Source organism: Phaseolus vulgaris, chromosome 3, assembly GCF_000499845.2.
Source record: "Phaseolus vulgaris cultivar G19833 chromosome 3, P. vulgaris v2.0, whole genome shotgun sequence".
NCBI classification, from domain to species: Eukaryota; Viridiplantae; Streptophyta; class Magnoliopsida; order Fabales; family Fabaceae; genus Phaseolus; species Phaseolus vulgaris.
The window spans coordinates 46895787-46911601 of record NC_023757.2 but is presented as its reverse complement, the minus strand read 5'-3'; the positions used below and the strand labels follow the sequence as shown (position 1 = coordinate 46911601).

General features: G+C 26.9%; 1 non-coding gene across 1 annotated transcript; it reads left to right on the top strand.

Moving 5' to 3' along the window:
* The first annotated feature begins 6092 nt into the window (after positions 1 to 6092).
* Positions 6093 to 6164, top strand: TRNAM-CAU (transfer RNA methionine (anticodon CAU)). Its single transcript has one exon. It is a non-coding gene; the product is annotated as a tRNA-Met (tRNA).
* Positions 6165 to 15815: the final 9651 nt, after the last annotated feature.

The following is a 15815-nucleotide window of genomic DNA, read 5'->3' as shown; positions in this document are numbered from 1 at the left end:
ACTAATTTTTTAGTTTATAAAATAAGTTTTATTTTAAATTAGTTTATATTTAATTATGTTTTTGTAATAAACTCATTATTTTTATTAAACTCGAGTTTATAACATTTTTTAATCCAAATTTATGTTTACACACTTTAATTTAAAAAAAAACATCGAAATTGTTAGAGTATTAGTGATTACCACTATAAATGCATCAAATACAAAATTCTATAAACTTTCACAATATTAAGTAACTAGATCTTAATTACAATACAATTTAAAACATTGAAAAATAAATGATGATTCATCTTATTTTAACAGTGAGAGAAAAAACAGATATAAGTTTCATAAATTAACATCAAGTAATTATTTTCAAATGTAATACTAAATATAACTATTGTTTTTGTTATTTATATTATTTCAAAATTAAAATAAAAAAGGATAAAATCTTGATTATATAAAAACATTTAAGAAAATACGTTCAGTGTGGTTATTGGTCTTGGTGTTTTGTGGATGTGTAAATAAAAGAAAATATAATATTTTATTATTTAGAGAAAAAGATAGTTAGTATCGTTTACTATAAAAAAAAAGATAAAATTAAAATTGAATGATTTTAAGTTACACATTTTGACGAGTAAAATAGGAAATAAGTAAGTTTACGATTGTTATATTGGTAATAGAGATTTTTATGAATCATGAGTATGGACGCTTATGGTTAGAAAGTAACTCTACCTTGATTTGTCATTTTTTTTCATCTTCTCATATTGTTTTATTAGGTTCTTAAATGAAGAGGAACATGAATGAAGTAATAGTACTATGAAATTCTCATTTAATATGAAAGTAATCATCATAACTTGTCAACTTTTTAAGTGACAATAGAGTTGCTTTTATATGGTTTAATGATTTTCCTACTAGTCTCAGTTTAGACTTTTTTTTATAATAGATATTAATTATCATATTTTTGCTTTATTTACTTGCATCCTTTGTGGGAATGTAGTTGTTTTTTTAGCAAGAAATTTATTTATTCTTCCATTTTTTTCTTTTATATATATATATATATATATATATATATATATATAACACTTTTCATATAATGCCATATGGTTGTTAAATAGCTTATTTGAGAATGTTGATAATAATGATTAACATGTGAATCCTTAAAAAAAATGAGTAAGATAATGAATAAAGGCTTCTATAATTTATTTCTCTCTCTCACTCTGACAACATGACTTTTATGTCATGTGCTTTTATATCTCAATATTTCTCTTTAATCCAATTTTTTTTTTCTATTTTTTTTTTCATTTTTCATTCAAAAAACTAAAGCCAACTAAGTATAGTAAAAAATTAAATTATTAAAAAATATTTTAACGTTATTCCGACACTTAAATTAGAGAGTTTTTTTGAAGGAATTTTGTGGTTATAATATATGACACATAATATGCTAAGGTAGTTATAAATGTAGTAATTTTTACTTTTAATCTAAGTAATCTTTTTAAAACTTTTAATCCTGCACTATTCATCATCTATTTTATAGAAACTTAATGTTTTTATCTTAATAATGTCCGTACACGATGTAATATCTTGTTTTTATTCCCTGACGTTAGCTGAATTAAAGAAATATTATAAATAACAAAAGAAAACAAAAAATAGATTTTAAATTGAACAATAGATTATAGTTACAGAAACATAAGAAATATTTAAAGTTTATATAGTATTATTTGATGGGAGGTAGACAAAGAGTAATAGTTAATTGTATCTGTTTTTGTGGCTGAATGATCTGAATTCTGGTATAGCAGTTTATGTAGTCCCTCTCCCAGTGGACAAATTGTGACCACAATGCATTCACACACCCTCACTCCCACATGCAATGTTTCAATCTACCATTGCCAATGTCAACAAAAATCAGTTCAAAGTAGAATATAATCGCTGTTTTATCATATCTTTTCCTCAACCACATCCTCCACGATAATGCTTAGTTCCTATTAATTTCCTCAACCATATTTAAGACAGTTTTATAGCATTATTTTTTTGTTAGATGTATTTGATATGGTACAGAAGTAAACATACTAAAATAAAAAAATTAAAATCTAGAAAAATTATTATATTTTTTGTTTCCCTAAAAGAAACTTATCAACCAATATAAGGTCTCTAATAAGCACAATGTTTTAGGTTGTGGTATAATATTTGGGAAGTAACTTGTTTTTAAAAGAACCAATACCCCTTTTTCATTTCTCCAACGTATTCACATGTCATAAGTGTGTTGATCCTTAAACGGAGTTGCACTAATATTACACTTCAATTTCCTCCACTTTTGGACCTGTTGAATTTCAATAGGGACAATCTGTTGCTTGTTGTGGTAAGATTTCCACTATTCAATAGTGCATTTTGCTTTGCCAACTCATCCAATTAATTCCTTTTCCAGTAAAGCCCCACCAAAAAGAGTTTATCATGCACTTTATCTCTTCACAATGGCATAAAAAAGTATTTATATAGTAATATGAACTTCACTAACACTTCTCAATCAACCTTGGATAGGTATATTTAACCCACCCCAGTGCTGAACTCTAATCTTTTTCTTCCTACCATAGACGATAACCCCAAATATCGTTGTGTGCCTAAGCATTTAGTGACTTGTAAAGTTGAGATAACATTATCCTTTGTGGTCTATAGCATATTAGAACGAAAGAAAATCTTAGACTTTGTCAGAGTTAACCTATAGCCATATCATATCTTCTCTAAATATCTTCCATACACACGTTTTCATTCTTATCTAAAACATAAGAAACAATTGTCAACAAACAATAATTGTGTGTGAGAAACATAGGTCCTCCACACTTGGATACCATCTCAACTAGATAACAAAGACTTGAAACACAATTAGGGTCTTCAAAAGAATTTTATACGTCAATGATTTATAATCTAACTCATATTAGAGACCAAAACATTCCTTCCAATTTAAAATCTTAAAGCATTATTTGTGGTTCTTTTTCATTGTACATTATTCATCTTACTCATTTTTAACTAAATGTATAACTCTCAATTCACACTTAAATTCCTAACATTTCAACCATAATTGTAAATGAACGGAAGATGGTCTAATCTGCAATAGTTTTCATCAACCACACTCTAGAAACATATCCAATTGTAATTATACTTTGAATCTTTGTTATAAAAAGTACTCATAATTAATGTGTTTGGATAGGGAGATAGGGAGAGGGCTTGTCCAATACTCATCCATCCATGATAGGCTTCATCTATTCCAATGGGCAATTCAATCTGGGCGTCCTTAAATCAAGGGCTGTCTCATTAACTATAGTTTTTGGTATATACATATTGAGGACTCTCAAAGAGTAACTTGAATAATTTTATATTAAAAGAAGAGATCCCAAAAACCAAAGTATAAAGCATGTTGTGAGAAATCGTATATTATACAGAGGACGATTTCTACATGATACTTCGTCTCAGTAATCATCACAAGGCACGTGTGGAAGTTTATTATAGTAGCCGAGATTAAAACTGCATTGGGAATGGAAACTTATTTGTATGGATTTTCTAAAGTTGCTGCTACGAACATGAACTCATGATGAGAATGGAACTCGATCTTCGGTGAACAACAGATTAATTAGTTAACTATGAAGATGAGTACCCAAAACTATTCAATACATTGAATGTGTTGGACTTAAGTTGCGTCTTTTATTTCACACCCACCCCTTTACTATATCATCTTATTTTAATGAATTCAAATTTATTTATAAATTCATGTGTTTATATATATATATATCGTATTGACGAATGTAATAACTATACATATATTTGAATAAATTTAGATTTATTTTTATGAGGATTAACATAATTCAAATGTTTTAATTGTTTCAGGACCCAATTGGTTGAGGACGATATGTTGCAAATACAAAAATAATGGATAATTTATCTTTTTCAATATAATTAGTAGTTTGCTTTAATTTTATTTTGCTCAAATACTTTAGATTTGTTTTATGAGTTGCAATATAGGTAGTTTAGGCTAAATTAGATAATTTAGTTATTATAATTATTTTATTTTATTAAAATATATCGGTATTGTCTAGCTTGTAGAGTTTCATTTTTATAAGGTTGCTGGACTGGTACCAAAACAATTAATGTAATTAAAAAAAAAACATATTCTACTCTGATTATGGTCATATTTAATTGGAAAAAATGATACTTTCTACATCAATTATGATTAAATGAAAGTAAAATATGCTTTTTTTTAAAATTTTAAATGAAGACCTATATATATAATAGAAAGTAACTTTTATTACGTCATTTACTATATTAATTTACATAATATGTCTTAATGCTTGTATTTATGGAGGTTCATAGTCACAAAATTCAAATAGAATCAACTTCGTTTCAGAGCTTCTCTTTTGTTAGTTAGAATGATAAGTCACACGGCTCTATACCATCATATAGCCCGTTTCAATAATAATAATAATAATAATATATGTAATTTTTAATTAGGTAATCGTATAATTGTTTTGACATGACCAAAGTCTTAAAATTTAATATTATTTTATGTCCCTGATTTTCCATTAATCTTTGAAAAAAATTAGGTCAATGCTTCCTTTACTGTTCATCAGTTAGCCCAGAATAATAGCTAACAAATAATGAGCGTGGTCGAAAATAGATGGGCCCAGCTAAGCAGACATGTTCAATCTGTGGCCCATTGGAAAGGCCAGAAAGTGGAAGCCCATGCTATTGGTCTCATCTATCACTTAACCTACACAGCATTTGGAAAATCAAGTTAGAAATAATTTATTATTTTATTTTTTATGTAATACATTTTAAAATAAAACAAAACGTGAAATAAGATTAAAAGAAAAGAATTAGTTTTTCTCATTCCTCTTTATACACCAAATACTTCTGTGGTAAAAATAGTAACGCAGTTGATGTTCTAAAAGTCTGGGATTTGTTTTTTTTAACATAGTTCTTGTGTAAGATTTAAAAAAAAAAGTAATGAAAAAAAAGGAATGTCTTGAAACGCTGAAAGGAAGGAAAACGTTGTAAATGGACAAATGGCTATAAAACTTGTTTGGTTTGTAAAATATCTGAAATATATGTTTGGTACAGTAAACTATATTATAATTATTTGGAAACTTCAAGTCGCAATGAATTATAATGGAATGAATGTAGCTTAATGAAAATGTGAGAACAGCAGCAAGCAAGAAAGTGACAAGAGGCACTTACCATTACCATTTTGACATTGCATGATTGAATAATCCATTTTGGAGAGTAGCTTGTTGGTAGCAAGGCACGTGGAGTGGGAGCAAAAACATTTGTCATTTGATTGAAATATGATGCGGCAAAATGCCTTTCTCAAGGCACAATGTTCTTGTCCGTAACCAAAGAAGTGAAGAAGAAACCCCTTTGGTACATGCATAATCCAAGGCATGCCCACATGCAAATCTGAACGTTCAAGGAGGTAATGATGCAAATTTATAAATAACAGAGCAATCATGTGGAATCCAAACAGCCCCGAGGTTTATAAAACATTATTGTATAGTTGTTTCAATCATGAACCTTATAAAACATTCAGTCGGTGTCCAAATTTTATATAGGGACACAACTAAGGTAGGAAAAAAATAAAGCCTGGGGAATATTTCCCCCCAAAGGTGAACACAAAAGATGATGAAATATAAAATAAACCCAAATCAACAATTAGCTGAAAAGTAAATAAAAGAGAAGAATCAAAAGCAGGAATAGTATTATTGGAGAAGAGACGTTGTCCAGTTAAGTAAAGCATCAAACTTTTGATCACGACACATTAGTATTATGAGTGCACACTATTAACTGTTACTTCTTTTTCATGCTTTTTTATCTTCTGTCTCCCTTCTCTCACCTATGCACTGCACCCCCCACAACCCTTTGTCTTAACGCCTGCCATGTTCTTTCTTCTGCATTGTTTCTCTTCTTTTTATTCTCTATCCTCATCAACACTAGTATCTTTTAGAAAAAGATATATTATGCTACCAAGGGAAGAAGAGAGGTGCGTAGGGACCACTCTGTCAATGTCCTGAAGATAAAATTTATATTCAACTTTATTTTTTATAAAATATTTTGCGAGTTAATATCATCGAATCAGAGTGGCGCAGCGGAAGCGTGGTGGGCCCATAACCCACAGGTCCCAGGATCGAAACCTGGCTCTGATAAAAATAGCTTTTTGAGTGTTTTTATTTTATTTTATAGCTTTTAAACATTTTTTTAAGTGTTTTTATTTTTATTTTAAAGGTTTTAAACATTTTATGTAAGGGCCTAAATGTTTTTGTTTGTTAATTTTATTTTAATTTCTTGATCGAAAATATCTTTTATATTAATATTAAATTTTATTTCAAAGGTTCGTATGAATTACACTTGAACAAAAAATTGATTTTTATCCCGATTTAATTTCGGTCTAACTTTTAATATGTTCATATCTATTTTATTGTATTTTAAAAAATACATTTTATCTTTCTTATGTGTACAAAATTATTTTTAGGTACTTGTAAGGTAGATTATCACCGTTATACATCTTTTATATTACATATTTTGCAAAAGAAAAAAAATATAGAAGATGGACAAAAGAAGAAGTCAAAACAAAGATAACGACAGAAGTAACCAAGCATAAAAAAAAACTATAGCATTAACCCGAAGATAAAGACAAATAATGAATTAATTATAATGTGAGGGGTGCTAGAGAAGTATCCGATCTTACCTTTTCTTGGTTGGATGATAGAGAACAATTGTGATATTGAATACTAAAAGACAGCATCACCACCTTCTTATTTCATTTTGTTAATAAGGTATTAATTTGAAATTGACTCTCTCATTATGTTGTTGCTTTATAGGGAATAAGGTGAAGAAAATTTGTGATTCTACAACAATATGGTTAATGAGAACGTTGTTTTTTTTTTATGATATATAGCACTGTATTTCCCTAAAGGTCTCTTAGGTTTGTCTGCCAATTAATTGTGTCCCTAATTAAGTAAGATGGCGTGAGAGGTTATTTTGTTGTTTGAAATTTTGAAGTGAGCTGATGCAGGACTCAGAATAGGGATTTATAAGAATCATTATAGTGTTACAATAGAGGGGTGTACGAGGGAGTGTGGTATATTTGGCAATAACGATGATGATGATGATGGATAGGTAAGAAAAGAGGCCAAGAAAGAAAAAAGAAAAAAAAAAAACTTGGTCCATTGTTTTGAAAATGAATGAATGTGAGCTTAAAAATTCATTTCCCAGCATGTGACATTTCTCTAGTTAGAATAAGGCCGAAGAGTGATGGGTCCAAATAATGGATATTATGAAGCACTCTTCTTAACCAACCAGTACATTTTTCTTCCAAAAAAAAAAATTATGAGAAAGATATTGACCAAAATTGTTTTGTATAGGTTAGAATGAAATATGATGCTTGTAGCAACTTTTAATGCTTAAGTTTTGAGTTTGATGCAAGATTCCAAATTTAGCATAAAAGATTTTATAATCAAATTCTAAATTGTTATGTGTTTTTATTACAATAGTTTTGTACATATACAACAAAATTGGAAGGAAGACTTTTTTTTTTCACTTTTGTTTTTCATTAAGAATATCCAAATCTTAAAAATCATTATCCTGATATTACCCTTGTGCATAAATGTGATACTAAAATAAACATAAATATCTATATGAATAAAATAAAAAGATATCAAAGATAATAATTTTACTATGTCAAAAATTAAGCATGTCTTATCTATATGAATAAAGATAAAAAGATATCAAAGATAATAATTTTACTATGCGAAAAATTAAGCATGTCTTATTTTTATAAGGTAACACTAATATCACAGGTTCTTATCTTTCTAATTAGTATCATAATTATGTTTACAAATTTGTTCCAATACTTTATTGGAAGAGTGACCAAGTTTGAAATGCTAAGGTCTTTTAAGAAGCATGTCATGTGTTGTGATTTTTTTAATAAGTATTAATATTAATAACATCACAATTGCATTTGAAGTTACATGCATAAGACGGAACTGTCTCAATAATTTGAACTCCTTCCTAAAGCATTGAGATGTGTATAGCAGTCTGCAACATTTATTTCATCTTGCTTTATTGAATTAATTTTTTGAAGGATATAAGATATATGGAAATAATCTCCCTTTGAAAACTTTTTCTTTAAATCTTCCCTCAACTTTTGAGTATTTCGATGTATATTGTACTTTTAGCAATTTGAGCATTCAATGTTCAAGTGATCCATGAAATCACTATCGTATTGCATCTCTCCCAAACATCATAAGCAAAGTCGGTTCTTATTAGTTGTTGGAGGTCATAATTAATGAACTTAATCTTGTTTTTGGATAACAACACTCGCTTCATTCCAAGACTCCAATTATGATAGTTTGCGCCATTTAGAGCAAAAGTGGCGAGAACCATCCATTAATTTTCTCCACGATGAAAGTAAAACTGACTAGATAGATTTTGTAATGGGTCCATATTTCTTGCCAAAGAAAAACAATAGGTCCAAGGAGAATGATTAACATAACAAAATAGATAAGATAAAGGTAAGAAAAAAAAAAGAAAAAGGAAAAGGAACAAAGCAAAATCAACCCGCTCTCATACCATATTGAGTTTCCATCGCACAGAGAAAGAAAAGAAGTGGAACAAATTTTGAATTTTTTGTTCTGATAAAAAAATAAAACATGTTTATTATTTCTCCATAAATTCAAGTAATAAGTTTACGAATAAAACATAAAAATTATAAAAACTGCACTGACAGATTTAAAGTAAAACATAATTCAAACAGATAAAAAAATGGATTTTTTAAGATCAAATTTTAGTTTCTTTTTTAAGTGCAATGGAAAAGTGTAATTTGAAAGGAGGGAGTGTTGGGTTGGAAAAAAATCTACACGTGTACAAATTACATTTATAAAAGAAATGATAAGATAAAAGAGGGATGTAATAATCACAAATAAGGAAAAAACGGGGGAGGGAAACTTAAAATACAAATAGTTACCTTTTTATGCAAGGTCATTTGTGATAAAGGACCTTTGCACAACATTAACAATATCTTTCTCACATTGTTTAAACGTGCTTTTCAGCTTTCACTTAATTTCATCTGTTTATTTTTTTAGAATTCTCGATCTGGATCCAAAAACTTTCCAATCACCAGTGCCATTTGGGCTAAACTTCAGTTTGCTCATTTAGTAATGTTCATGCTCAAAAAGTTCGAGCGATCCTATTTTATAACTAAACCAAGTCGATACAAAGAACAAAATAAATCAATAAAGATTTTTTCATTATTTTATAAAATTAAACCGACCAATCGAAATGAATCTTATACATAGTCATGTGTTTTTTATACCACGAACGTACTTCTCTAAGACATTAAGTTTTTTTTTTTTTTATGATTAAAGAAATAAATATATATATATATATGAATAAGACTTCAATAGTTTTTTAGGTCTCATTTTCCTAGTAGGAATATATATATATATATATATATATATATATTCTTACTAGGGAGATGAGACCTAGAGAATTATTGAAGTCTTCTTCTCCTTCCTTCGGTCAGTCAGGTTACTGGGTGATGAGCTGGGATTCTTCTCGACCTCCTACTTCTTCTTTGGCACTCGGTCTCGGGTGAACACCGGATGGTGGGGTACCTGCGAAGACACTCCGACGCTCAAGTCAGTAAAGCGGGTGGTCAGCTCTCAGGTAGGTGAATAGTAATAAATGAAATACCTTACTCCTTGGGATGTGTGCTATTTATATTATTCTAATGGACCTACCTTGTTGGGCCTGTTTATCGAAGTGGATACCGTTTAGGGTTGTATTACCTAATTCTTAATAATGGATTAACTTCACTGACTTTGGTTTGAGCGCTAACGATAATAGGGGTCGGCCAAGTTCCCCTAGTATGGGTCGGCCATCGGTCAAATTCCCATGGTCTCGATCGTCTCGACCAAGTCTTTCAAGTCTCGGCCAGCTTTCCTTTGGTCTTGGTCAGGTTGACCAAGTCATATAATCAAGATAAAATATTTTGTGATACTTAAATTAAAATTTCAATAATATATAATACTTTTTTAATAATAATATGTTTAGATTAGAATAAAAAATTAACAAATATTTTAGTTTGTTTTACTTTTTCAAGAAAAAAATTAAAATAATCCATTATTTAATTAAATATTTTTTAATTAAACAGATTTAGATCGGTTCTTCCTCAAGTGATTTTTGTAATTTCTTTAAAATAATTAAGTGACAGATTCACCAGTTGAAATGTTCAACGGTTACATTTTCAAAATATTTCTTTTACATATTTTAAAAATATTTTTTTACAAAAGAAATAATCTTTTGATATCGCTATTCAAAAAAGTATTTATTTTATAATTATTTTTGGAATAAAATATTATACTATGATAAAATAATAATTTATTTAGATATAAAATAAATATAAATTACGTTTGTGGTATAAAAGTATGGGTGCTCTTTTTCCATAAAGTAGACCAATTTAAGAAAAAAAAACTAAATTATAAATATTATTCGGGATTAGAGAGAGAAAGGAACTGTGTATATGTTATAATAGATACACATAATTAACGTTAACTACTGAATGTTTTCAATTGCTGAGATGTCTGTTTTTTCCCTTTTAAGAGTTGGAATTCAGATCCAATTATATGATTGTTAAGAACTTTAGGATAAGCGCTTTTTTATTTTTCCAATTTAAATATGATTAAGTACGCATAATCAATCTTAATACAGTGTCAATAAGCACATGTCCTTGCAAGTTGGGATGAAACTTAATTTGTGAGTCCAAATTGGCAGAAGAAATGTGCCACTAAAGAGTATATTCGTACTAAAATATTAATCTAAGAGCTGTTTCTTTCTAACAAACCATAGCAGTTAAAATAAATAATCAAGGTGTTTAAGTCATCTTATTCTATTATGTCTTTTAAATAGTTTATGGCAATTTTGGATTCTAGTCATATGTGTATCTTCAACGCTAGTCAGATGGTCTGTTTATTTGTGTTTCAACAAAATATTACTAAAGAATGTTTTCTTTTTTTTAGTGGTTTTATATCCTATAACAAAGTAATTAAATTAAAATTAATTTTAAAAATAAAATATAATTAGTTATTATATTAATTAAAATATATACTATTTTATAAACTAAAATATCATTCATATTTAAAGTATTTAGTTACTAAAATTTTATAACTAATATTACATACTAATTTAAAAATTATTTTATATTTTTTATTAATAATAAAAATTATTGAATTTATAAAATAGCATTTAACTTACTCGATATATTAATTAATTATTTTTATCTTTAAAATTAGATTTTATTTAATAAATTTTTTATACTTATTGATCTATTTTTTACTGTAAAATATATATTTTTTTAAAATTTGTTCTCTTTTGTTGTATCTATTTTTAAGTTACTTCTTAATAAATAAAAACATTTTTCTACTTTTATTTTTTTAAATAAGTTTATACGAACATATTTAAAATTTGCTTATATAACTAATACTACATTAATAACTATAAGTCGTTTATATAATTACTTAGATCCACTTTACATTCTTATCATCAAATATTTTGACTGTGGGTTTATTTTTGTTTCATCAAAACATGCATTTTGAATTGTAAGATTAAAAGTTAGATGTGAGGGACTGAAACAATTTTATTTAGACTATATGATTAAAACAATAAATTTTAAATTTGAAGGACTAATAACAAACTTAACTCAAATATAAGAAATAAAAAAAAACGTTTAGGCCAAAATTTTAAGGTTGCGTTACTAACACTTCTCTTCTTTTTAATAAGTCTCTTCAAACTCAAATACAAGAAAAAAAAACACTATTTTAAGGTGTAATGTTGTATTTCTATGAGTTACATTTTCAAGAATATTCTGTATTAAAATATTATTTTCAAAAAGAAGTTTGACTAACATTTAATAGTTTTAGGAAAATAATTAAATAGATTAAAAAATTTTAAAACAATAGTAGAAGAAAAATGTGAAGGAATATAGTAGAAATATAAAATTACAATATAAAATAACTTTTATTCTCGTATGAATGTACGTACGCACCCTTCACTTATAAAGTAAAAATATGTATTTTTGTTTCAAGAAAAAAATACCACTTTATGGAATATTTATTCAAAGCTTGTACCAAACATGAGAATGTGATATTCTCAACTTTACTTTTTTGAAATCATACTTCATACACTAAAACAAACAAAAATTCACAACTTCCTCCACCTATTTAATTCATTAAACTTTGTCAACTTTTATAGATGATAAAAAAATAATCATGATAAAGATATGTTTTTCAAAAAAATAAATTTAAGCTCATTTATTAATATATTAGTTGTTTTTCATTTTCAAATAATATGATATGATAAAATTAATAGCCTTTTATTTAGTTTTATTTATTTAAGTTATGATATTAATTTTTATTTTATTTTTCTAGTTTATATATTTTTTTAAAATTTTAGTGTAACTTTTGTTTTAATGTAAGACCTTTACTTCAATAATATAGTTTTTTAATTTTTTTGAAAGAAGAGTTACTTTTAAGATAATAAATAATTTTTTTTATATAATTCAGAATCTTATATAACTATATATCTTTAAATTTTATCATGTCAGCATATTTCAATAAGATAGTCTGATTACTTATGTCTTAAATTTATAACTTTGAGTATGATTTCTAGAAGAAAAAAATACATTTAGCATTAAAGATAAAATTTAATTATTAGCGTTTAAAAAATATTTTCAAAACAGAAAGTTAACTCAAAAGCATTAGACGGTTTATACTAGTATTTTATAAATATTAAAGAACAAAATTATAAATACACATAACCTCAATATTCATTATGAAATTATAAGATAGTTATAGTCAATAAAAAGAGTTTAATCTTTAATTGAAACATACAACTAAAGAATTACAAAGAAGTAAAGAAGAAAATTAAGAAAACGCGCTGCTATGTTTTACAAATTTGTTCTAGAGTAAGACTTGGTTCAATTTAATGATTTATCCTTAGAACTTGTATATCTTAATAGGTTTCTTAGTTCCATGGATCTCGAAATTTGATTGTGATTCAAATATTATTCACGAATTTCTCAATTTTCAATTTTCCATAAATTTCAGATTTTGTTCCTTGTTTCGTCAGTCTCTTTTTTCTTATTTTTCCAATTGATTTGTTTCTCAATTTGTTTATGAAATATTATAGATTTTATTTTCTAATTTTTTTACTCAAATTTTGTTTTTCATTTTGATTTATTGAGACAACTTTTTTTTATTTATTAGACGCTTTTAGATCATCTACTCTATGTTATTCACACTAGTCTCTTTACACATTCATCTTTTTTGTTACACTAAATGTTATTGATGACTTTTTACGGCAAGTGCACCGCTTTGTCAGAAGTAATAATTGTCCCTAAGGACGGATATCGATCCCACAAGGAACAATAAATTAAGTTAAATAATCGCTAAATATAGAACAAAACAATTAAAAATGTGTTGAAAGTGGTCATGTTGGCACTGATCAATAGTAAACAAACAAACAATTAGTTGCTTCTATCTATTTCACTCTCATGTATTTTGATTAGCATGTCAATATTAAATTCTTTGATTGAAATTGATGCCCGTATAAAAATCATTTATATTGATTCCTCGCATATAAAATATAAAATTCTTAAGAATGTTCCCTAACTATGGATCTCTCGCGTAATTATAAGAACAACTTAGAACGAAGCTCATACGTTAATGGCAATTAACATTTTAAGTCTTCTATCCCTAACACTCAAATATCTTAAGTATTGTTGTTTAGGTCCGAACCCTAAAAATACCTCTCGGTCAGATTTAAGATTCTCAATTTGTCACGGAAAGTTAAAAGTAAAACAACAATACCAATATATAATCAATCAAGAACTGAATATTAATATATAAGATATCACCTCAATCTCCCAATTAGCCACACGCATACTTCTACCACCTTCCATTCTCCCAATTGGGTTACTTACAATTCACTCTATGGTGTTTTCCTCTCAATATGGCACACTAGGGTTGAGCCTCTAGCCCTCTATTTATCCTAGTTTTCTAGGGCTAGGTTGCTTCTTTGCATCTTTTTTCATTCTGGGACCTTCCGGCTTTATTTTTTAGCTCAAATTATTATCCTTTATTCCAAATCTTCAATCTTCCCTATAAATCTGCAATTAACACCCCAAAGGGAATAATAAAATGCTCTTATTCAGATAAAGCTCATAAAAATGTAAAAAGGTATAAATTCATAAATTAGGGATTATTTTATATATAAATTAACAATAAATCCTCATAAGTGCCTATATTTTAATATGAAATATTACTGAAATTAAGCACTTATCAGTTATTGAGGTGCTTTCTTTATTTGAATTTTGACATATAAGTCATAGATCGTCTACTCCATGTAACCAATAAATCGTATAGTCAAACTTTCTACTCTTTGTAAATACAAAACTAATATTGAATCTGTCTAACTTAGATAAACATAGTGATTTGTAAGGAAATTTTGTATCATTTGATTCTTAATTTTGTGAGAAAATTGATTCTACCCTTAAATAATTTGATTAGTGACTCATTGAAGATTAATCATGTCACGGTCTAGTTTTTATTTTATTTTATTTTTTAATTATATATATATATATATATTAAAAACACATTCATGTAAATATTTTGTAAGTTATTTATTAATTAATATTTTTAATTAGATAAGTTAAAATATTATTACGTGATCAATTATATCAGTCACCAAATTTGAAAAAAAATATCCTTAATTCAGTCACTTATAGTAACTACACTTTTAGTTATTAAAGTTAGTCATTATTTATTATTATTGTTTCTAGTAGTGGTCATAATTGGCAGAAATACATTTCACTAAAAAGGGCGAAATTCCTTTATAGACATTAATTATTAATTAATATAATATTATATTTCACGATATAATATTATATTATATTATATTATATATATATATATATTATATATATACCCTCTATAATAGTGTAAAAAATATCTAAATTTGTTGAAAACTTATGTTCAATGCAAGACACATATTAGTTTATCTTTTTAGATTGTTATCTTCTGTTTTGTGTTTGTCTGTTAGGTAATTTTCTCACACACTCACTCTCACTCTTTTGCGTGTAAAGAAAACTTGAAGATGTTTTACCTTTTGAATTGATATTTAAACTTCGTATAGTCGTTTTTTTTTAATTTGTTTATCTATTTTATATGTAAAACGAAATTTAAATTTATTTTGATGAATATATGTAAAGAAAAGTTAAATAATTTTGAATCTATACATTTACAAACTTAACTGTACTACATAATTAAATCATAAAATTAATAATTACATTGAACTAAAGAACTATTTCTAAACGGATACATTTATATATTTGTTTTTCAAAATGTATATTGGCAATGATAAACTTTTAAATTATTAATTATAATTTAATAATTGTATTAATAATATTAGTTAATGAATAATTATTATTCATTATATAATTCCTTGAAGAGTGGTAGCAAACTAAGAACGTATGGTAAGATTTGATTTTGTTATGGCTTACGATTACCTAAAGTAGGTAACGTGTTGTACTCCTCATTATGGATTCCCTTCCATCAACACGCCATCAACCTTATACCATCTCCTTTGCTCTTTGCTTCAGTTTTTAAGCACTTGGCTCTATCATTTTCCTTCTATTAATTTCCCCTATTCATATATTTAACTAAAAAGTGTAAAAGCAACTACTTAGGTGAAGAAAAAGATAAAGTGGCAAAGTGGAGAGTGTGTCCACACACTGGACTTCA